The 22861-nt window shown below is 42.4% G+C and overlaps 1 protein-coding gene and 1 non-coding gene across 45 annotated transcripts in view; one reads left to right on the top strand and one right to left on the bottom strand.

Moving 5' to 3' along the window:
* The window catches only part of APBB2 (amyloid beta precursor protein binding family B member 2), a 398003-nt gene that overhangs the window by 83460 nt on the left and 291682 nt on the right, over positions 1 to 22861 (top strand). Inside the window, exons 1-2 of one of the 44 annotated variants that reach the window (XM_063664495.1) lie at positions 5903 to 5990; positions 7597 to 7789. The exons of 42 other annotated variants lie outside the window; for them this stretch is intronic. The gene's annotated coding sequence lies outside the window, so the exon portion shown is untranslated. Of the gene's footprint in view, positions 1 to 5902; positions 5991 to 7596; positions 7790 to 22861 lie in introns of those variants that run through there. One more of the 44 variants, XM_063664486.1, reaches the window with a different exon arrangement.
* Positions 16742 to 16848, bottom strand: LOC129035868 (U6 spliceosomal RNA). The gene has a single exon (XR_008502363.1). It is a non-coding gene; the product is annotated as a U6 spliceosomal RNA (small nuclear RNA).

Below are 22861 nucleotides of genomic sequence, written 5' to 3'. Positions count from 1 at the left end.
CAGGATCCTAAGGAGGTAGAAATTGGTGTGAGTCAGACCATCCTAGGAAGCTTCATAGAGGAAGGGGATCTGTTCTACAAGGCCTTAACATTTAGGGCCATGGAGAGAAGGGAGGGCGGATGGGGAGCAGAAGTGGGGAGGGCGTGGTCTTGGGGCATCGGTAGGCACTCGAGAAGACTGGCCTCAGTAGAAGGCCTCACAGTGGGTCTGTGCTCTGAAGAGCTCCTCACAGAGCTGGAGGAGAGTTAGCTATGGGGAGAATATGAGATGGAGTTAGAGAGGAAAGGAGGGGGCCACCCTCTGGGGCCCTCCAGGCAATCATAAGAACTTCATGTTTTACTGTGGGGACAGAGAAGACTCATTGCAAGTTCTGATAGCAGAAGTGCTGTGGTGTGACTTGAGTTTTAACAGGATTCCTCTGTTGAGAATGGAGTGTAGAGGGCAAGGATAGAATTAGGGCAAGCAACAAGGAGGTCACTGTAATAATCCAGGCCAGATGAATGAGGGCTTGGGTAAGGGGCAGCAATGGATCTATGCTGAAGGTCGAGTCAGCACTGTTTTCTGGTGGAATGGACCTTGGAAACATGTCCACATTGCTTTCTTTTCATTGATAATGACCAAGCCGCAGCTTAGATCCTTCTCCTCATTCCTAGATAACTGAAATTCTAGAAATTTTCCTTCTTGTTCTCAATTTTCTCTTTTCATCGTATAGCTACAGCAGGATTGATGTTGGAATGCTGGCCCCATCACAGCCTCCCTGGCTTTTGAACACAGTGGGTGGATTTCTGCCTCAGGGCCGTTGCATTGGCTGGTTCTTCTTGTATTCTCTTCCCCAGATATCCTCCTGGATAATGTCTTCTCTCATTTAATTCTTGCTCAAATGTTAGTCTCTCGGTGAAACCTACCCTGATCGATGTTTTAAAAATTGCAAACCTTCCTGTCACTCCTCCCCAAATCCCTCTTAACCTTTTAATTTTTTTCCCGGTAGATCTTAGCCCCTTCTAACATACCTGCATACTTTACTTACGTTTTAAGTTATTGTCTCTTTCTTCTCACTGGAATATAAATGCCAAGAGGAATTTATATAAATATAAATATATATATAAATTCCAAAAGGCAGGGATTTTTGTTTTTGTTCACTGATACATTCCTGTCACCTAGAATAGTGTCTGGTGGGGACTGGGTACTTGATAAATATTTGTTGAAGGAATGAATAAGTGGCTTTCAAGAGGCACTTAAGATATACCACATGTCAGACACTGAAAATTAAAAACAAACAAAGCAAAGACACAAGCCCTGCCCCAGAGCACGTGGTTCAGTGGGGCACAACAGCAGGAGAACAAAGCCTATTGATCTAATACAATGTGTCCAAACTTCTGTGCAAACAAAAGTAAAAAAGCAAGTAATTCTTCCCTTTTCAGCCAAGTCTAGACTGTTGATTTGGACTTCCCAAGGCACACAGGTAGGGGAGAGGTGATGACGTTTCAGGGAGAGGAAGCAGTGTGAGAGGGGACATGGAGGCAGGAATGTGCCATCTGTGCAGTCAGGAGGGTGTTGGTGGTGGAGGGTAACTGAAGACGAGGCAAGAAAATGGAAAGTGGGGCCAGTTGAGAGGGGACTTGAATACCCTGCACAGGAGTCTTGACTTCCCAAATTTATTGAGCTCTGTTATGTGCCAAGAACAGTGCTAGGTGCTTGGGATTCAAAGGTGAGTAGATGGCTCTTCCTACTTTATGGGTTTCATTTTCTAGAGAGAGGCTGTGGTGTTAAGTGAGAAGAAAAATGGCCAGGATTGTGGTGGGAATGGAGAGGCCAGGAGAGACAGAGGAGGGACACTGGGGTAGGATTAATAGGATTTGGTCAAAGACACGGTGTGTGATGGAGCGAGTAGGAAGTAGAGTCTTCTGGCTCGTCACTGGGGCTTAGGGGTAGATAAATGGTGACAGTGTTGTCTGTAGTAGGAAAGGCAGGTAGAGGATGCAAGGGGCTGGAAATGCCAATCAGAGATCTCAGGAGGGATGTGAAGGAATAGTAAAAATATATAATAGCCCATTAGTTTTGTCTTTGGGAAGCCAGGAGGCTGGAGATACAGGTGCCCCAACCAGGAAAGTTGGAAGGGGAAATGCGTTTGTAGGAAGGTAGGGGAAGTGATGTGTGTACCTTACCAGAATGTCACTTCCATGAGGGCACGGGTTTGGTTTGTTCACTGCTGTATATCCAGCCCCTAGAACACTGCCTGGTACAGAGTATAATCTCAGCCAGTGTTTGTGGAGTTAATGAATAACATAGTTGAATTTGGAGGACAAAACTGGAGTCATAAGTTATTAGAAGGCTTAAAATGAGATTAAAGTGATTAAAATGATATTGTTTTAGATATTCTTTTACAGGGCTTTGGTGATCAGTTAGATTTTTTAGAAATTTAAAAATGTAACCTTTTACTGATGATATTCCTGGTCACATACTTGCTTTGGATATATACTCAATAATGGGATTGCTGGGTTGAATGGCAGTCCTAAGTTCTTTGAGAAGTCTCCAAACTGCTTTCCTCGGTGGCTGAACTAATTTACATTCCCATCAACAGCACAGAAGTGTTCCATTGCTCCAAAGCCTCACCAGCATCTGTTGTTTTTTGACTTTTTAATAATAACCATTCTGGCTGGTATAAGACAGTATATCATTGTGGTTTTGAATTGCATTTCTCTGATGATTAGTGATGTTGAACATTTTTTCATATGCTTGTTGGCTGCTTATATGTCTTGTTTTGAGAAGTGTCTCCTCATGTCTTTTGCTCACTTTTTTTTTTTTTCTGAGATGGAGTCTCACTCTGTTGCCCAGGCCAGAGTGCAGTGGTACAGTCTTGGCTTACTGCAGTCTCCGCCTCCTGGGTTCAAGCGATTCTCATGCTTCAGCCTCCCAAATAGCTGGGATTACAGGTGCCTGCCACCACATCTGGCTAATTATTATATTTTTGGTAGAGATGGGGTTGCATCAGGTTGGCCAGGCTGGTCTCGAACTCCTGACCTCAGGTAATCCACCCGCCTCCACCTCCCAAAGTGCTGGGATTACAGGCATGAGCCATCGCCCCCAGCCTTTTGGCCAGGATGGTCTCGAACTCCTGACCTCAGGTAATCCACCCACCTCGGCCTCCCAAAGTGCTGGGATTACAGGCATGAGCCATCGTGCCCGGCCTTTTGCCCACTTTTTAATGGAGTTATTTGTTTTTTTGCTTATTGGATTGTTTAAGTTCCTCATAGATTCTGGATATTAGATCTTTGTCGGTTGCATGGTTTGTGAATATTTTCTCCCATTCTGTAGTACATACCTGGTTTGAATAGAAATCTTAATCTCCGATAGTGTTATCGTTTGCTGAACCCGGTTTGATGTTGGAAGCAGGTAGTCTAGATTAACACAGCAGTAGGCGACCTTTCATGCAAAGAAGTGAACGGCTACATGAAAAGGCACATGTGAAGTGAGTGAGAATGAAATTTTTTTGCAATTGCCTTCTATTGATGTGGAATATCAAGTGAATGCTTTGATTTTTTTTTTCCTTGTGTTGTATTGTCACAGTACAAATGCTTATAAAATGTGGACTGGAAACTGGTGCTTAGAAATCTTTGGGTTTCCCCAAAAGACTTTTCATTATGGTTGGATTTGGTGTGTGTCTTTATGAAGTATTTCATAAAGACAGTGAAAAAGATACGTTGCTTTTTTTTTTTCGTAATCGAAACCAGGATGTCATTGGGACATTGTAGAATGTAGTATCCTTTCATTATATTAGAAAGGTAGCTAATTTTTAAGTAAGTGAGAATTGAATTGTGAGTTTATTGAGTCTAGCCTCATGGCACTGGTAAGAATAAATGGAAATAGAACCTTGCCATGTTAGTGATTCCAACAGTGTTAGGAACTGAATTGTGTCTCCCCAAAATTCATATGTTAAAATGTGAGTGTATTTGGAGACAGAGTCTTTAAAGAGGTAGTTAAGATAAATTTAAGGGTTATTAAGGAGGGTCCTAGTGCAGTCTGATTGGTGCCTTATAAGAAGAAGAAATTAGGCACAGACATGTTCAGTGGGAGGATGTTGTGAAGACATAGGGAGAAGACGGCTGTCTACAAGCCAAGGAGAGAGGCCTCAGAATAAACCAGTGCTGCTGACACCTTGATTTCACATTTCTAGCCTCCAGAAATGTGAGAAAATAACTTTCTATTGTTTAAGCCACCCAGTCGTGGTACTTTGTTATGGCAGCCCTATCAAACTACTACAAGCAGGAAGCCCAGGCTATTTCAGCATCACAATCTCCCTGGAAGTCAGGAAGAGGGAGACTCAGTAGTGCCCTGGGTATCCCAAGATGGATGTTTCTGTTTGAATGCTCACAGGGTCGCCAGGTAACTGCTGTTGTCTGTTGTTTCTTAGTCATTCATTTCTGATCATTTTCTTCTGTTGTTTATTCATTTATTTATTTATTGACAGGGTCTTGCTCTGTCGCCCAGACTGGAGTGCAGATGTATGAAACAGCTTACTGTAGCCTTGACTTCCTGGTCTCAAGTGATCCTCCTGCTTCAGCCTCCCAAGTAGCTGGGACCACAGGCATGCACTAGCATGCCCAGCTAATTTTTTTTTTTTTTTGTAGAGACAGGATCTCACTATATTGCCCAGGCTGGTCTTGAACTCCTGGATTCAAGCATTCCCCCGGTCTCCGCCTCCCACAGTGCTGGGATTACAGGTGTGAACCACTGTGCCTGGCCTTTCTGATCATTTTTGTTGGAAGCTGCATACCTTGTCAGCATTTTTATTTCCTTCCAAAACTCCAATTAAAGGTGTGAGACGAAGCTGAGGTGCTTATCTTACAACTTTCTGTTATTGGAGTCCTCGGGTTTCATTTATATGGATAGTCCGAAGCTCAGCTGACTAGATGAGATTCTTGCTGAGGCAGGACAGCTTTGTGGACGGCTGTCTTTGGTGTGAATTGGACCATGTGCATGGGATGCCAGGGTTTCAAGCCAAGGCTGCTTTCTCAAGAGACTGTCTCTGGCAGCTTGGAATTTAAGTGAAGCTTAATTTAATCCCTGGTTTTCACAGTAAATGTGTAGGGTGTATGTTACTTACGGTAGGAGTTGGAAAGCCATTGGCTTCCTCTGGCCTATTTATTTGAATTTGATTTACTTGGAAATTTGCCAAGCAGCAGAGCACTTAGAGGTCTTCCAAAGAACTTAAAAAATTTTCATTTCACATTCCAATAGATCTGTTTTCAAAATGGGTAGGGCAAGTGGAGTCTGTGATTAATTAGGTTATAGTAAATTTTGTTTTTTTTTCCATGTATCCTAGGTTTGAAGAAAATGAGAGGCATAAATGTTGAGAACTATCTTCTTGAATTCCTTCTTGATTGGGTTGCTGGGACACCCAACCTCAGGATATTTAAAATACCTGGGGACCTAAAGTGAAGTACTGTCATTCTCTGTTGTGTATTTAGGGCCACACAGATGTGTTTGATGTTAATCACACCTCTTCATTATGTGTGGCCGACTCTGCTGAGTAATACCATGAAAAGTGCTTCTTCAAATTCCGTATCTTCACATATTGCTATTATGTAAGAGGAATGAGACTATTATAATTGAATGAAATTTAAAATCTTGTGCTTTAAGTTATGAAATAACATGGTTTTGGCTATGCCATCATGCAACCTGGCTTTTTCAGCAAATTTTGTAGCTTGTGGGGACAGATGACCCTGAATTCCAGCAGCACCTGCAATCAAAATAGTTCTCATTCCAGGGCCCACACAACAGGATGTGTTTGAAAGTACTTAAAAGGAAAGTGTAGGCAACGCATTGTACCCTTAGTCATAAAACATTATCCTGGAATTTGCCTTGCCCCAAAGCTTGGGAAGCCACCCTTTTCTCCCTATCCCAAAGTTTCATTGTAATTCCCATTTCTGAAAAGGAAGAAAGAGTACGATGGAATTTCTTCACTAGGATGGCAGATTGAAGGTACTTAGGTGAGTAAAGAGATGGTAACAGAGCTTGTGTGAGAAGATGACCAAAATCTGGGTGGAAAGATAGTCTTAGAAGAGTGATTTAGTGATGTTTATTTACCCAAATAAACTATTTTTCCAGCCAATTATAACAAATGCATTTATTCCATGTTTAATCAGTTGTAGAATATCCAACAGATTCATGGGGTAGAATGTATTTTATCAAGACAAAAATAGCCAGCTTGAGAAATGATTTAAACCAGAGATCAGCAAACTACAGCTTGGAGGCCAAATCCAGCTTGCCACTGTTTTTTTTATATGGCCCATGAGCCTAGAATGGTTTTTACATTTTTAAATGCTTGAAGAGGCCAGGCGCGGTGGCTCACGCCTGTAATCCCAGCACTTTGGGAGGGTGAGGCGGGCGGATCACGAGGTCAAGAGATCGAGACCTTCCTGGCTAACACGGTCTCTACTAAAAATACAAAAAATTAGCCAGGCATGGTGGTGGGCGCCTATAGTCCCAGCTACTCAGGAGGCTGAGGCAGGAGAATGGCGTGAACGTGGGAGGTGGAGCTTGCAGTGAGCCGAGATCAAGCCACTGCACTCCAGCCTGGGTGACAGAGTGAGACTTTGTCTCAAAAAATAAAATAAATAAAATAAAATAAAATAAATGCTTGAAGAAAAGTCAAAAGTAGAAGAAGAGTTTTGTGACAGCTGAAAATGATAGAAATTTGTATTTCATTGTTTATAATAAAGTTTTATTGGAACACAGCTATGTTCATCCACGTATGAGGATATTCCACACTGTATATCAAAGCTCTGTGGGCAAGCTTCTTCCTGCTGAGGCAGCACAGCTTTCTGGATGGCCATGAAAAGCAACTTTCATGGTACAGCAGCAGAGTTGAGTATTGTCACAGAGACTCTAGTCCACACAGTGTTCAGTTTATTTACTGTCTGGTCCTTTACAGATATCTCTGTCCTTCCCTGCTAGTTTAAGCAATCGTTTAAATTTACTTGTTTTTTTTTTTTTTTTTTTTTGGTGAGGCAGAGTCTTGCTGTTGCCCAGGCTGGAATGCAGTGGTGCCATCTCGGCTCACTGCAACCTCTGCCTCCCAACTTCAAGCAATTCTCCTGCCTCAGCCTCCTGAGTAGCTGGTACTGCAGGCGCACACCACCATACCCAGCTGATTTTTGTATTTTTAGTAGAGGTGGGGTTTCACCATGTTGACCAGGCTGGTCACAAACTCCTGACCTCAAGTGATCCACCCACCTTGGCCTCCCAAAGTGATGGGATTATAGGCGTGAGCCACCACACTCAGTCTCTGAATTTACATTTTATCATATTTTTGATTGTTTACTATGCAGTGTGCTGGTTTTGATATGCAGGGTGGAATTCCTCATGTTGGATGCCAGGTTATTCCATAAGCTCATCTTTTAATGGAAACAGAATCCCTTCAATGTAATCTGCCAAAGATAACCGTTGAGCATCTCCTTGGTCACTGGAAATTGAGCCACAACCATTAAGAAAGTGGACCAGCTGTTCTTTCTTTTCCCTCTCTGACCGACCGAATCATTCATTTATTCAACAAATATTTAGTGAGTGCCGGCTGTCTGCTTGCCACTGTTCCAGGCAGTGATGATGAATGGTGAGCCTAACAAAGTCCCTCCTTGGGGACCCTACATTCTCATGGGAGGAGATGGATCGTAAGCAATGGGGGAAGAAGCACCAGAAAGAAAAGACAAAGGGAGAGAGAGAGAGCTGCGGCAAGAGAGGGCTGCTGGAGATGTGGTGCTGGGCCAAGGCTTTTGGCCACAAGAATCAGGTGAGTAGGAATTTGTGACATGAAGACTCAGGAGGTGGCATTCCAGGTGGAGGGAACTGCAGGGGCATAGGCCCCCAGGTAGAGCCAGTGCGGCGTGTTTGAAGAATGGGAATGCTGTCCTGGGGGACAGGGCAGAGGTGAAGACAGAAAAATATTGGTGGGGCGAGGGACAGGATTGGGAGGGCATGGCACGGCAGGGCAGAATGAGGACTTAAAACATTTTTAATTCTGGGAGAGACGAAAAGGCTTTGAGCAAAGAACTGACTTGATCTGGTAATGTTTTTTAAAAAAAATCACTGAAATTACAAGATATATCCTCTGCCTTGTGGTGTATTGCAGATAATGGCATTTGTGGATTAAAAGAAAGAAAAACCCTTTCGGTTCACCAGCCACAACAGTTAGCTTTAAGAGTGTCATAAAAGTAGGATCAAAACAATAGTAATTACAGGCCAATATCTTCTTAGGGGAGTGTTCAAAGCTTCAGGTATCCATATCAGTCCAGGTCCCGTAAGAAAACAGGTGGCATATGGTAGGTGATGGGAAGGCAATGGACTCTAGTGTGGAGGGAAATGCCACTCCTACCTGGGTGCTTCAGGACAATTAATCTGCTAGTGTTGTTTAGAATGGATTGAAGAACAGAGGGGAAGAAGATAGGGAGACCAAATTGTTTCATTAAATTATATAAAAACTTAAATTTTCATAAAAAGTCAGCTTCTAATGTGGAGGAAAACTATTGTACAGATGACCCCAGTCAGAACAGTGAAGATACTTGTACTGTCCTCAAGTGTCATTGTACTTGTTGATTAACATATATTAAAAACAAGCAGGTGTGGTGGCTCACACTTGTAATCCTTGCACTTTGGGTGGCCAAGGCAGGAGGATTGCTTGAGCCCAGGAGTTTGAGACCAGCCTGGGCAACTTAGTAAGACCCCTGTCTGTACAAAAAATAAACAAAATTAGTCAAGTCTGATGGTGTGCCCTGTAGTTCCACTACTTAGGAGGCTGAGGTCAGGGATTGCTTGAGCTCGGGAAGTCAAGGCTACAGTGAGCCGAGATGGGGCCACTGCACTCCAGCTTTGGCGACAGTGTGAGACCCTGTTTCAGACACACACACACACACACACACACACAACCAAAAAAGGAAGTCATATATTAAAAATGTTGCCATAAAAAATATTGGGGACAGGGTATATAGGAGCCACAAAGAAGTGGCTGCATCCTGGGGCTAGTAATAGCCAAATTACTCCCACTCCTAGGCCTGAGGGGTGAGGGAGGAAGCAGTTTCCAGGAGACCCTATATAGAGAGCCACCTGACAGGACCCAGGGAATCTGGCGGGAAAGGATTTGGCTGAACCAAAATGGGAGCCAGTGGGCAAGACAGCCTGTTGTTAAGTGGGTCAGCTTCCCAGAACACACAACACGGTGGCAGAGTAGAGGGCAGGTGGAGGATTTCCATCCTAGGGGACACCTCAGGAGTCTTAGCTGCATCCCAACTCTGTCGCTTTCCCTCACTCCCACCCCCAGCCACACCACAGATGTGCACGCGTGAGCGTATACACACACACGCTCCCAAGTACTCTCTGGTATTCTTCCATTGCTTTTCTGACCAGGACAGAGGAACTATTTATTAACTGTGAAATTTGAGGACATTTTTCATTATTTTTGTGGTGTTTGATGCTATAATATTTGCAAGACAAGGAAGATGTGGATAGCTCTACGCATTCCATTTTCCATTCCTGATAAAAATTCAAAGCACATATGTTACTGATGCGAGAGTTAAACATTTTATTTTTTAAAAGTATCATTTCTAATTGGCTGCAGAAGGAAAAATACAGTAAGCAGGACGTTAAAAATATTGGGGAACTGTATTCAGTTTTGGTTATTCTGGTTAAAAACAAAGCAAGCATTGAATTTTAGCCACGTCAAACAGTTTTCGTTTTCCACCGTTGAGCATGTTAAAACGATGAAGACACAGAAGTACCATTCAGTAAACTGCTTCTTTCAGCACCTTCTGTGATATCCCGGTACTTTGGAAGCCTTCCATTTTCTTTCAGGTACAAGAAGTTAACACCCTGAATTAGTCGCTATCTGTGTGTATAAAGCCAGGAGCTTTATATTTTGTACTGAGGCGGAGCTGAAGTTTTTAAATAATTTGATCTTCTAAAAATATTTGACTTTTCACTTGATTTAGGTTCTGAGAATCAAAGGTTCTAATAACAAAATGGTCAACTTGGCAAAGAGAAATATGCAGAAGTCAATTTTAGGCCTTATTCTGCAAGAGCGTGGTGCCTGTGAAAGCAGCCCAAGCTGTATGGATGGTAAAACTCATTTTTCTCCCCTACTTTTTCTGGAATCTGGCCAAAAATCAAGTATCGTGGCACATTTTCTCAACAATCTTGGCCCCAAATTGGAGGGCTGGCTGAGGGCCCCAGGGGAAAAGAAAACTCCCTTTTCCATTTATGATTATCAGCCATGTTATAAAACTTAAACATTATTTTAAGGTCAAGGAAAATAAGTCACCTTGAATTTCCCATAAGTTTTGAAGCACTGGAACGAGGTCTGTTTTTGTTTCTTGGCTTTTGCTCATGTGTCAGTTTTGCAGCACAGGATCAGTCATGTGGTTGTGGGGCCTTTGGGGTTGAGGAGCTTCCACTGCATGCAAGGCACTTTGTTAACACAGCGGGACCTGGGTGAGTGAGCCAGGTCCTAGGCCTGAGTCGGTTTATATAACTCTGCTCAGGAGATTGGAGGCATGAACAGATAGGTGGCCTGCAGAGAAAGAGAGAACCTTCACGGATGACAGGAGGACTGTGGAAAATTATTAAAAAATGAGAGGGATCCTGTCTTTCTGGCTGGAGAGAGTGAAAACACAGCTGGCATGGAGCCAGGCCTTGAAGGATCCTGAGGAACAGAGTCACTAGTCGTGGATTTGAATGAGTTCTGTGTCTTGACTTCAATTCGTAAGCCTCCGTTTTCCTCATCTATGTAATGGTGATGACATCTTTACCACCCGTATCACGGTATTTTTATGAGGCTAAATTACAGCATGGAACACAAACCATAAAATACCTGAATGCTATTACTTATTATTGTCATGAATATTATCAAATGGCATCTGTTAAATATTTATGTATTTGTGATGCTTGTTATCACATGTGTAGTTTTCCAGGAGTTTGATCTAAAAAACTCAGTTGCTGCCACTGATGGTGATTTCTCAGGCCAGCTTCCACATAGGAAGGTTTTTATATGTGGTAGACTTTTTATATGTGCAGATCTCACAAATGCAGTGTGGAGTCTGTTGTTACAGTTGAGAGGAGTCTCTGGACAGGGTATGTGAAAGGCTGAGCTCCCTTCTTTAGGCAGGAATCGGATATAGTATGGTGGAGTATGTTAATGTACAGACAGACACTTGAAGTTCTGGGTTTAAGATTGTCTATAGAACTTGGGAATTGGGACTGCAATTTTTAAGCAAAAAAAAAATTGCCAACTTTTTTTTTTTTTTTAAATGGAACTTCCTAGAGCCTTTCTGGGACTTACTTTACTTGTTAGAGGAGTAGGAGGTGTGGTAAATTCCTTCCTGGGTATGTTAATTAAAACGTAGTGAATTAAGCTGGAGAACTTGGAGCCCGAAACATGTTAGTGTTGTATAAAAGGAGGAATATAAATGCATGAGATTAAGTTTAAAAAACACGTGCCGCACATTTATCTAGAGATCCTAGTTCAAACTCATTCCCCCAGTCGGTCCCATTCACACATTTCAGTGCCACCTTCTTTGTTAAAGACAACAGGACTACACTTCTTTGGAATTAGTTTAAGAGGTAGTTTATAAGCCAGTCAAGAAAACCGACCTCATGTTCATGCTCTTAAAAAAAAAATCAATTATTTTTGAGACAGGCCTCACTCTGTCACCCAGGCTGGAGTGCAGTGGCATGATCTCCGTTTGCCGCAGCCTCGACTTCCATGGCTCAAACCATCTTCCTGCCCCCTCCTCCTGAGTAGCTTGGGCCACAGGTGTGCACTACAACGCCTGGCTAATTTTTGTATTTTTGTAGAGATGGGGTTTCGCTGTATTGCCAAGGCCGGTCTTGAACTCCTGAGCTTAAGCATTTCACCTGCTTCAGCCTGCCAAAGTGCTAGGATCACAGGCGTGAGCCACCACGCCCGGCCAGTCTTAACTTTTTTTAAAGCATTTTTAGACTTACAGAAAAACTGAGCAGATAGTACAGGGTATCTCAATACTCCCTCACCTCCCTTTCTCTTTTTTTGTATCTTAATATGGTATGCTTGTTATAATTAAGCTATATTGATACATTTTTATTAACTAAAGGCTATCAGATTTATTCAGCACATATAAAAAGTACCACATATGAAAACCTTCCTATATGAAGCTGGCCTAATAAATCACCATCAGTGATAGTAACTCTTTTTTTACATCAAACTCCTGGAAAACTACGGATGTGATAACAAGCGTCACAGACACATAAATATTTAATAGATGCCATTTGATAATATTAATGACAATAATTAACAGCATTCGGGTATTTTACGGTTTGTGTTGCATGCTGTAATTTAGCCTCATAAAAATACCATGATATGGATGGTAAAGGTGTCATCACCATTTTATAGATGAGGAAAACGGAGGCTTAGAAATTGAAGTCAAGACACAGAACTCATTCAAATCCATGACTAGTGACTCTGTTCCTCAAGATCCTTCAAGGCCTGGCTCCATGTCAGCTCATTCAAACCCACGACTAGTGGCTAATTAGATCAGATTTCCTTAGGGTTTTTTTTTTTTTTTTTTGATAGGCTTTTGCTCCATCACCCAGGCTGGAGTGCAGTGGTACAATCATGGCTCACTGCAGCCTTGATCTCCCAGGCTCAACTGATCTTCCTTCCTCAGCCTCCTGAATAGCTGGGGCCACAGGTGTGCCCCACTGCTCCTGGCTAATTTTTTTTTTTTTTTTTTGGATACAGTTTCTCCATGTTGCCCAGGCTGGTCTTGAACTCCAGGGCTCACGTGAGTCTCTCCCCACTTAGCTTCTCAAAGTGCTGGGATTACAGGTATGAGCCACTGCCCTCAGCTCGATTTCCTTAGTTTTGACCTGAGTCAAATACTGTCCTTTTTCATTTGCCACTTTATCCCATCATGTAGAACAGTTGCCTGACACATAGTGACTTTGCACAGATGTTGATGAAATAAGATGCTCTGCCTGCCCTTGAGTTGGTATAATAGAGTAGAGAAGGATCAAGCCATGGTGCAAATGACACCACACTAGCGCTTAGGAATTTGGAAGCAGATGGGGCTGAGTCGGAATGAACCCTGGCCCTACCATCCACCAATCCTATGACTTGGGCAAGTTACCCAGCCTCTCAACCTGTTTTCTCACCTGTGAAAAGATGATGATAATAATTCCTAGGCCAGGCGTGGTGCCTCACGCCTGTAATCCCAGCACTTTGGGAGGCCAAGACGGGTGGATCACAAGGTCAGGAGTTGAAGACCAGCCTGGCCAAGATGGTGAAACCCCATCTTTATTAAAAATACAAAAATTAGCTGGGCATGGTGGTGGGCACCTGTAATCCCAGCTATTCGAGAGGCTGAGGCAGGAGAATTGCTTGAACCTGGGAGGTGGAGGTTGCAGTGAGCTGAGATTGTGCCACTGCACTCCAGCCTGGGTGACAGAGTGAGACTCCATCTTAAAAATAGTAATAATAATAATAATAATAATAATAATAATAATAATAATTCCTACCTCATTGAGGTAGGGATTAAATGAAAGAACACATATGAGAGTTTCCAGACTCTGGCCTCACCCATGAGAAACTCTTAGTAAATGTTTTCTTAAAGACCATGCAGGACAGAATGTGATACCTGTGATGTGAGCTGCAGAGTGTCACTGAGAGTCAGAAAAGAGGGGATCGCCTAAAGTTGGGATGGGGGGGTTAGGAAAGCTTTCCTAGAGAAGGCAACATTTGTGATGGACCCAAAAGAATGGGTCTGTTCTTACCTGAGGGACAGTGATGGGAGAATAAAACACCAGGTTGAGAGACTATATCTCACAAAGCTACAGAGGTGGGAACGTGTGAGAATGTCTTTTGGAGGAAAGAAAATCACCCAATGTAAGCGGACTATAATTTAATTTGGCAAGACAACAGGACGAGAGAGAGAAAGGTGTAAGGCCATAAATGCTTTTGACAGATATATATTTCAGCTTTTCTAAAAGTTTTCAAGTATAGAAAAAAGAACAGTACAATGAACACCCATATAACCCCCCTCATTTATACAATTATTAACATTCTTTATTTGCTTTCTGTATAGAAATCAATATATATTATTTTTTGCCAAATCATTAAAAATTAATTATAGCTAGCATGACTTTATTTTGTTGAGACAGAGTTTTGCTCTTGTCGCCCATGTTGGAAAGCAGTGACGCAATCTTGGGTCACTGCAACCTCTGCCTCCCAGGTTCAAGCTATTCTCCTGCCTCAGCCTCCTGGGTAGCTGGGATTACAGGCACCCGCCACCATGCCCAGCTCATTTTTGTATTTTTTTAAATTATACTTTAAGTTCTGGGGTACATGTGCAGAACGTGCAGGTTTGCCACATAGGTATACACTTGCCATGTTGGCTTGCTGCACCCATCAACCCGCCATCTACATTAGGTATTTCTCCTAATGCTATCCCTTCCCCTGGCCCCCCCCTCCCACCGACAGGCCCCGGTGTGTGATCTTCCCCTCCCTGTGTCCATGTGTTCCCATTGTTCAACTCCCACCCATGAGTGATAACATGCAGTGTTTGGTTTTCTGTTCCTCTGTTAGTTTGCTAAGAATGATGGTTTCCAGCTTCATCCATGTTCCTGCAAAAGACATGAACTCATCCTTTTTTATGTCTGCATAGTATTCCATGGTGTATATGTGCCACATTTGCTTTATCCAGTCTATCATTGATGGGCATTTAGGTTGTTTCCAAGTCTCTGCTATTGTGAACTGTGCTGCAGTAAACATACGTGTGTATGTGTCTTTATAGTAGAATGATTATAATCTTTTTGGTATATACCCGGTAATGGGATTGCTGGGTCAAATGGTATTTCTGGTTCTAGATCCTCGTGGAATAGCCACACTGTCTTCCACAATGGTTGAACTAACTTACACTCCCACCAACAGTGTAATAGTGTTCCTATTTCTCCACATCCTCTCCGGCATCTGTTGTTTCCTGACTTTTTAATGATCGCCATTCTAACTGGCATGAGATGGTATCTCATTGTGGTTTTGATTTGCATTTCTCTAATGACCAGTGATGAGGAGCATTTTTTCATATGTTTGTTGGCTGCATAAATGTTTTCTTTTGAGAAGTGTCTGTTCATATCCTTTGCCCACTTTTTGATGGGTCTTTTTTTGGAAAATTTTTTAAGCTCCTTGTAGATTTTGAATATTAGTGCTTTGTCAGATGGATAGATTGCAAAAATTTTCTCCTATTCTGTAGGTTGCCTGTTCACTCTGATGATAGTTTCCCTTGCTGTCCAGAAGCTCTTTAGTTTTAATTAGATCCCATTTGTCAATTTTGGTTTTTGTTGCCATTGCTTTTAGTCATGAAGTCTTTGCCCATGCCTCTGTCCTGAATGGTATTGTCTAGGTTTTCTTCTAGGGTTTTTATGATTTTAGGTCTACGTTTAAGTCTTTAATCCATCATGAGTTAATTTTTGTATAAGTTGTAAGGAGAGGGTCCAGTTTCAGTTTTCTGCATATGGCTAGCCAGTTTTCCCAGCACCATTTATTAAATAGGGAATCCTTTCCCCGTTGCTTGTTTTTGTCAGGTTTGTCAAAGATCAGATGGTTGTGGCTGTGTGGCGTTATTTATGATGCCTTTGTTCTGTTCCATTGGTCTGTATATATTTTTGGTACCAGTACCATGCTCTTTTGGTTACTGTAGCCTTGTAGTATAGTTTGAAGTCAGGTAGCATGATGCCTCCAGCTTTGTTCTTTTTGCTTAGGATTGTCTTGGGTATACAGGCTCTTTTTTGGTTCCATGTGAAATTTAAAGTAGTATTTTCTAATTCTGTGAAGAAAGTCAATGGTAGTTTGATGGGGATAGCATTGAATCTATAAATTACTTTGGGCAGTATGGCCATTTTAACAATATTGATTCTTCCTATCCATGAGAATGGAATGTTTTTCCATTTGTTTGTGTCCTCTCTTATTTCCTTGAGCAGTGGTTTGTAGTGCTTCTTGAAGGGGTCCTTCACATCCCTTGTAAGTTGGATTCCTAGGTATTTTATTCTTTTTGTAGCAATTGTGAATGGGAGTTCACTTATGATTTGGCTCTCTGTTCGTCTATTATTGGTGTATAGGAATGCTTGTGATTTTTGCACATTGATTTTGTATCCTGAGACTTTGCCAAAGTTGCTTATCAGCTTAAGGAGATTTTGGGCTGAGACGATGGGGTTTTCTAAATACACAATCATGTCATCTGCAAACGGAGACAATTTGACTTTCTCTCTTTTTATTCGAATACTGTTTATTTCTTCCTCTTGCCTGATTGCCCTGGCCAGAACTTTCAATACGAGTGATGAGAGAGGGCATCTTTGTCTTGTGCCAGTTTTCAAAGGGAATGCTTCCAGCTTTTACCCATTCAGTATGATACTGGCTGTGGGTTTGTCATAAATAACTCTTATTATTTTGAAATACATTCCATCAATACCTAGTTTATTAAGTTTTTAGCATGAAGGGGTGTTGAATTTTATTGAAGGCCTTTTCTGCATCTATTGAGATAATCATGTGGTTTTTGTCATTGGTTCTGTTTATGTGATGAATTATGTTTATTGATTTGTGTATGTTGAACCAGCCTTGCTTCTCAGGGATGAAGCCAACTTGATCGTGGTGGATAAACTTTTTGATGTGCTGCCAGATTGGGTTTGCCAGTATTTTATTGAGGATTTTTGCGTTGATGTTCATAAGAAAAATATGGAACGCTTCACAAATTTGCGTGTCATCCTTGCGCAGGGGCCATGCTAATCTTCTCTGTGTCGTTCCAGTTGTAGTATATGTGTTGCTGAAACGAGAACTAATTTTTGTATTTTTAGTAGAGACAGGGTTCACCAGGTTGGCCAGGCTGGTCTCAAACTCCTGATCTCAGGAGATGCACCCACCTCTGCCTCCCAAAGTACTGGGATTACAGGCGTGAGCCACTACACCCGGCCTGTCATGACATTTTAACCCTCAATACTTTAGCATCCATCTCCAAAAAATAAGGAAGCTTCATAATAAAAGTACACCACCATTATCATACCAAACAAAATTAACAATAGTCCCCAAATATTACTTAATATCAGTCCATAATCAAACTTTCTAAATTCATTTCGCAGACCTTTAGTGTTTTAACAAAATTTTAAACCAGAATCCAGGCAAAAGGCTGTGTATTGTATTAAATACACAATCATGTCATCTGCAAACAGAGACAATTTGACTTCCTTTCTTTTTATTTGAATACTCTTTATTTCTTTCTCTTGCCTGATTGCCCTGGCCAGAACTTTCAATACTATGTTGAATAGATGAGTGACAATTTAGTCAAATTATCTCTGTTTGTAGATGACATGATTTTGTATTGCATTGTTATGCCTCTTACCTCTCTTTAAGTCTAAAATTCCAGCTATGATATTGAGATTTTTAGGCTTTGGAACACTGAAAAGATTATGGAGCTTTCCCCCAACTCAGATATCCCTATCTAACACCAAAATAATTCAAAAAAGAAACAATACTGAATTTCAAAGTAAATGGAAGGAAGTCCATATAAATTCGGATATTTTTTCTCTCATCAGGTTGGTGCCTTTGATACTAGTTTTGCAATTTCAGGTAATCACATTTTTAAACTCAGCATATACTTGCTTTCCTTGAGTTAAATAACCCAGCCCTGGACTCACAGAATTCAATAGACATACAGTGGCTCGTTGTTTTCTGTTGAGCTGTAGTCTGGTATGTCTAACCTTCACAGATATGAAACCACATTGTTTTTTGTTTTTTTTTTTTGAGACAGTCTCTCTCTGTCGCCCAGGTTGGAGTGCCGTTGCGCAATCTCTGCTCACTGCAACCTCCGCCTCCTGGATTCAAGCAATTCTCCTACCTCAGCCTCCTGAGTAGCTGGGATTACAGGTGCATGCCACCACACCCGGCTAATTTTGTATTTTTAGTAGAGATGGGGTTTCACCATGTTGGTCAGGCTGGTCTCAAACTCCTGACCTCATGATCCACCAGCCTTGGCCTCCCAAAGTGCTGGGATTACAGGCGTGAGCCACCACGCCCGGCCTCAAACCACATTCTTAATAATGCTGTGTAGACCCACAGAAGTGATTTTTGGCTTCATTGTATTTACAGGTTTCTTGAACCCTACGTTCCAACCTTAGTGGAATTTCATACAGAATTTCACAGTTTTTCTTTAAGGAAAAACATCAGGTAGGACTGTGGGCAGAACCATAGTATGAAAACCCATATCCTGCAGTGAGAAACTCTTACCTGGAAGCGGGAAGGGAGTAGAACTCGAAGTGTACAGGGCGCTGCCGGGCCTGCTATAACCAGGAGTGCCCTGCATAGGCCATGGGATGGTTGGCTGCCTTCTTTTTGGCCCTGCCTGTATCCCAGATACTTGTGGCCAAGCAAGTCCCTGGAATTGTTGCAGGCATTGCAGTGGGCGTGAAATGCCCACCAGCTGGGGCTACATCTTCTACAACTGAGGGAATATAACTTGGTATTCATTGGAACTCCACTGAAGAGAGGTCGGGTGCTTTGGGAGTGTTTTCTTGCAAATATGTGCCCTCTAATTGCCTTTTCCTAATGATCTCTCCTCATTCTGCTTTGGAGGTGGGGCTCCTCCAAGGATCATTTCTTTTCCACCTCACCTGCAGGTGCACAGTGAGTGATGCTTTAATTTATTTCATTTCACCTTGCTGCAGAACTCAGCCCATCCCACCTCTGCTGTGAGAAAAGCATTTCCATCTCTGTTTCAACTTTCCTGTGGTTCTGTTGACCCACTTGGAAGAGTTCCAGTGTAGTGCCTGCTGGTTTTTTCTATCTGCCCTTAATTTGGTTTGCCTTTTATTGTATTCCAACTGAACGGCTTCTTTCTCTTTCTTTTAAGGGAAAGGACCTGAGAAAAACAGTACTTGTAATGGCGACTGCTTGTTAAGGGTAATTGCTGTTTCATGTTAATTTGCATGTTAAAATGAGAATATAGGGAATTGCTAAATTCACCAACGTGTTCTATCCCAAGGCTAGTCCTTTTAAGTATATTTGTTGCTTAAATAAAGATGGAGCTATGCAGAATGGAAATGTCCAAATATGCAGTTTTTTTGTGCATGTATATATATAGAGAGCATTTAAAATTTTTATTTCCATCAGCAAGAGTCATTATACAATACATGGAAATTATAGAAAAGCAGAAAGAAGAAACCCGGAGACAACTAGCATTAACATTCTGTGAAATTATGTCTAGTCATTTCAATCTACATGTTATATACTCTTTAAATGGGCATAGTTTCACTATAACTGTCTAGAACTTTTTGCTACTCCAAAGAATGTTCTGTGGATCAGCAGCATTGCTATCTCTTGGGAACTTGTTAGAAATGCAGAATATTGGGCTCCACCACAGACATACTGAATCATAATTTGTATTGATTGCTGTTACATGTACATTAAAATTTGGAAGCACTGTTCTGCAAATGGGGTCCCCAACCCCCAAGTCTTGGAGTGGTACCATTCCGTGGTCTGTTAGGAACAGGGCTGCACAGCAGGAGATGAGTGGCAGGTGAGTGAGGAAAGCTTAATCTATATTTACAGCTGCTCCTTATCTCTTGCATTACTGCCTGAGCTCTGCCTCCTGTCAGATCATCAGCAGCATTAGATTCTCATAGGAGCACAAGCCCTTTTGTGACCTGTGTATGAGAGGGATCTAGGTTGCCCACTCCTTATGAGAATCTAATGCCTGATGATCTGTTACTGTCTCCCATCACCCCCAGATGGGACTGTCTAGTTGCAGGTAAACAAGCTCAGGGTTCCCACTGATTCTACATTACAGTGAGTTGTATAGTTATTTCATTATATATTACAATGTAATAATAGAAATAAAGTGCACCATAAACATCATGCGTTTGAATCATCCCAAACCCCTCCAACCTCCCCTCACCCTACTGGGGAAAAATTGTCTTTCACGAAACTAGTTGCTGGTGCCAAAAAGGTTGGGGACCACTGCTCTAGAACATACTATACCCAGGGCAGCATATAGAGAGAACACAAAGTAGAGGGGATGCAAAGGGGCTCAGACCTATATTCTCTTCTCCATTTTCTGTCAGTCTTGCCTAAAATAATTTTCGTCAGTACATGATAAGGATAAAAATGAGGTCAATTTTTTTTTTTTTTTTTTTTTTGAGACAGAGTCTTACTCTGATGCCCAGGCTGGAGTGCAGTGGTGTGATCTCGGCTCGCTGCAACCTCCGCCTCCTGGGCTCAAGCGATTCTCCTGCATCAGCCTCCTGAGTAGCTGGGATTACAGGCGCCTGCCACCACACCCAGCTGATTTTTATATTTTCAGTAGAGATGGGGTTTCACTGTGTTGGCCAGGCTGGTCTCGAACTCCTGACCTCGTGATCTACCTGCCTCGGCCTTCCAAAGTGCTGGGATTATAAGCATGAGCCACTGTGCCCGGCCGAGGCCAAATTTTTTAACAGGGTATGACAACCTTGTTGAGAAACCCGACTGTGCCATGTGTAATCATTTCGCTCAGTAAACACTAAGTGCCTCCTGCGTGCCAGGCACATGTGTGGCAGCCATGGGCCTTGCATTCCGGCTTGCATGTGCTGCAGTGGAAACATACAGAGGCCAAGGAGGAGGGAGTGGTTGCTTCTGCAGGGATGGGGGCTGGAAATTAGAAAGAAAGGTGGTCTCTGGGTGGAGTCTTGATGGATAAATCAGTTATCATAAGTTACGAGTATTAACAGGTTCTGGAGAGAACACAAAGATGATAAAATTTGTCTCATCCTTCAAAGACCTTATGCTTGGTTAAAGGACAGGAGACAGTGTTTAAAACTAAATAATACAAAGCACCTTGGTATTAGGGTAGAACCAGAAGACAAGGGTCTGAACATTAATTTTTTAGCTCTGTGACCTTTGACAAATTATTCCACATGTTGGAACATCCGATTCTTCTGTAAAATAGGGATAAAATGATATAAACACCTTTATAAAATCATAGTGCTTTCTTGGCCAGGCGCAGTGGCTCATGCCTGTAATCCCAGCATTTTGGGAGGCCGAGGTGGGCAGATCATGAGGTCAGGAGATCAAGACCATCCTGGCTAACATGGTGAAACCCCATCTCTACCAAAAATATAAAAAATTAGCACAGTGTAGTGGTGGGTGCCTGTAATCCCAGCTACTCAGGAGGTTGAGGCAGGAGAATGGCGTGAACCCAGGAGGCAGAGGTTGCAGTGAGCCGTGATCATGCCACTGCACTCCAGCCTGGGCGACAGAGTGAGACTCCATCTCAAAAACAAACAAACAAAAAAACAAAACAAAAACCAAAAATTAGCTGGGCATGGTGGCACGCTCCTGTAGTCCCAGCTAATTGGGAGGCCGAGGCAGGAGAATTGCTTGAACCTGGGAGGTGGAAGTTGCAGTGAGGCGAGATGGCGCCACTGCACCCCAGCCTGGCGACAGAGCAAGACTTCGTCTAAAAAAAAAAAAAAAAATTATAGTGATTTTTTTTTTTAATGTAGAGAGATAGGGTCTTGCCATGTCGCCTAGGCTGGAGTGCAGTGGCACAATTGTAGCCCATTGCAGCCTAGAACTCCTGGCCTCAAAGGATCCCCCCACCTCAGCCTCCTAAAGTGTGGGATTACAGCAAGAACCATGGTGCAGGACCTGTAGTGCTTTTTAAAGTGAAATAACATAGCAAAGCACTGGCTTGCAGTGGGTGTGGAATCAATGCTGTGTGGCAGATATTTAAAAAGTGCCAAGTGAGCACCATAGATGGAAAATTGAGGAATAACAGAGAAAAGAGAGGGTGTTTTGACTTGGAGTTTGCGAGGCCATGTGGCCTGTGTGGCCTTGAGGATGCTGATGAGGCAGAGAAGTTATGAAGAATGGGCCAGTGGGAAGAGAAGCAAAAGATGAAGCTGCAGTTTTGAGACTGGATAGACCAAGAAAAGAGATAGGAGAAACAAGGGGTTGGGTTTGTTGGGGTGATGTCTGTCTTAGACATGTAAGGTTTCAGGGACTGCTGAAGGCTGTAGGCCTGGGATGCGTGTGTCAGACACTGCCCTTGATGCAGGCTCAGCCAGGGGTGGGTGAGGAATGAGGTCCTTGGCCCTCCCTGGGCAGGGTGTTTGGTAGGTGTAAATCTGGAAAAGGGACTCTTTCTGGCTCGTTGGAAATGTCCGCACCTGCACAGCATTTCTCACCAGGATGGGAAACACAGGCAGAATGTTTTAAACCTTGTAGACCTACCTCTTCTTCAGACTGGGTAGAGGAGAACTGAACTTTTCTGTGTAATTTTTACCCACTGTCATCCTCTTCCACGGGTCTCTTTTTTTTTCTTCTCAACATTCTTCCAACTGAGAACCATTAATTGCTTCAGAAAAGAAATAGAGTTGGAGTTTTCCTTTTTCTTTTTTTTTAAGAAATGGACTAAATGCTCCAACACTGAAGAACTATATTATTCCTATGTGCGTCAGTTTCTTTTCAACCGTTAGCTCCTTTATGATCTCTTTATACAGGGTGGGTATAGCCCACAAGTAACTATGGTTACTAGTTTTTATAGGTTGTGACTAGTCTGCTGTATAAGGTGTTAACATTTTGCCCAGTCTGCCTTATCTCCATCTCTTCTGTTTTTTTGTGTCTGTGTCTCTTTACACGCACACACTTAAAACATGTTTGCTGAACCATCTGGGTTAGTTGTAGAGATTATGACCCTTTAGCCCTAAATATTTAAACATGTATTTCTCAAGCACAAGGATATTTTCCCACATAGCCTATAATAAGATGATCACCAATAAATATTATCTGATATATAAATAATAGTTGAATACATGTTCA

Source organism: Pongo pygmaeus, chromosome 3 (assembly GCF_028885625.2).
Source record: "Pongo pygmaeus isolate AG05252 chromosome 3, NHGRI_mPonPyg2-v2.0_pri, whole genome shotgun sequence".
In the NCBI taxonomy this organism is placed as follows: domain Eukaryota; kingdom Metazoa; phylum Chordata; class Mammalia; order Primates; family Hominidae; genus Pongo; species Pongo pygmaeus.
The sequence above is the reverse complement of the archived record's forward strand: the minus strand, read 5'-3'. Positions and strand labels throughout refer to the sequence as shown.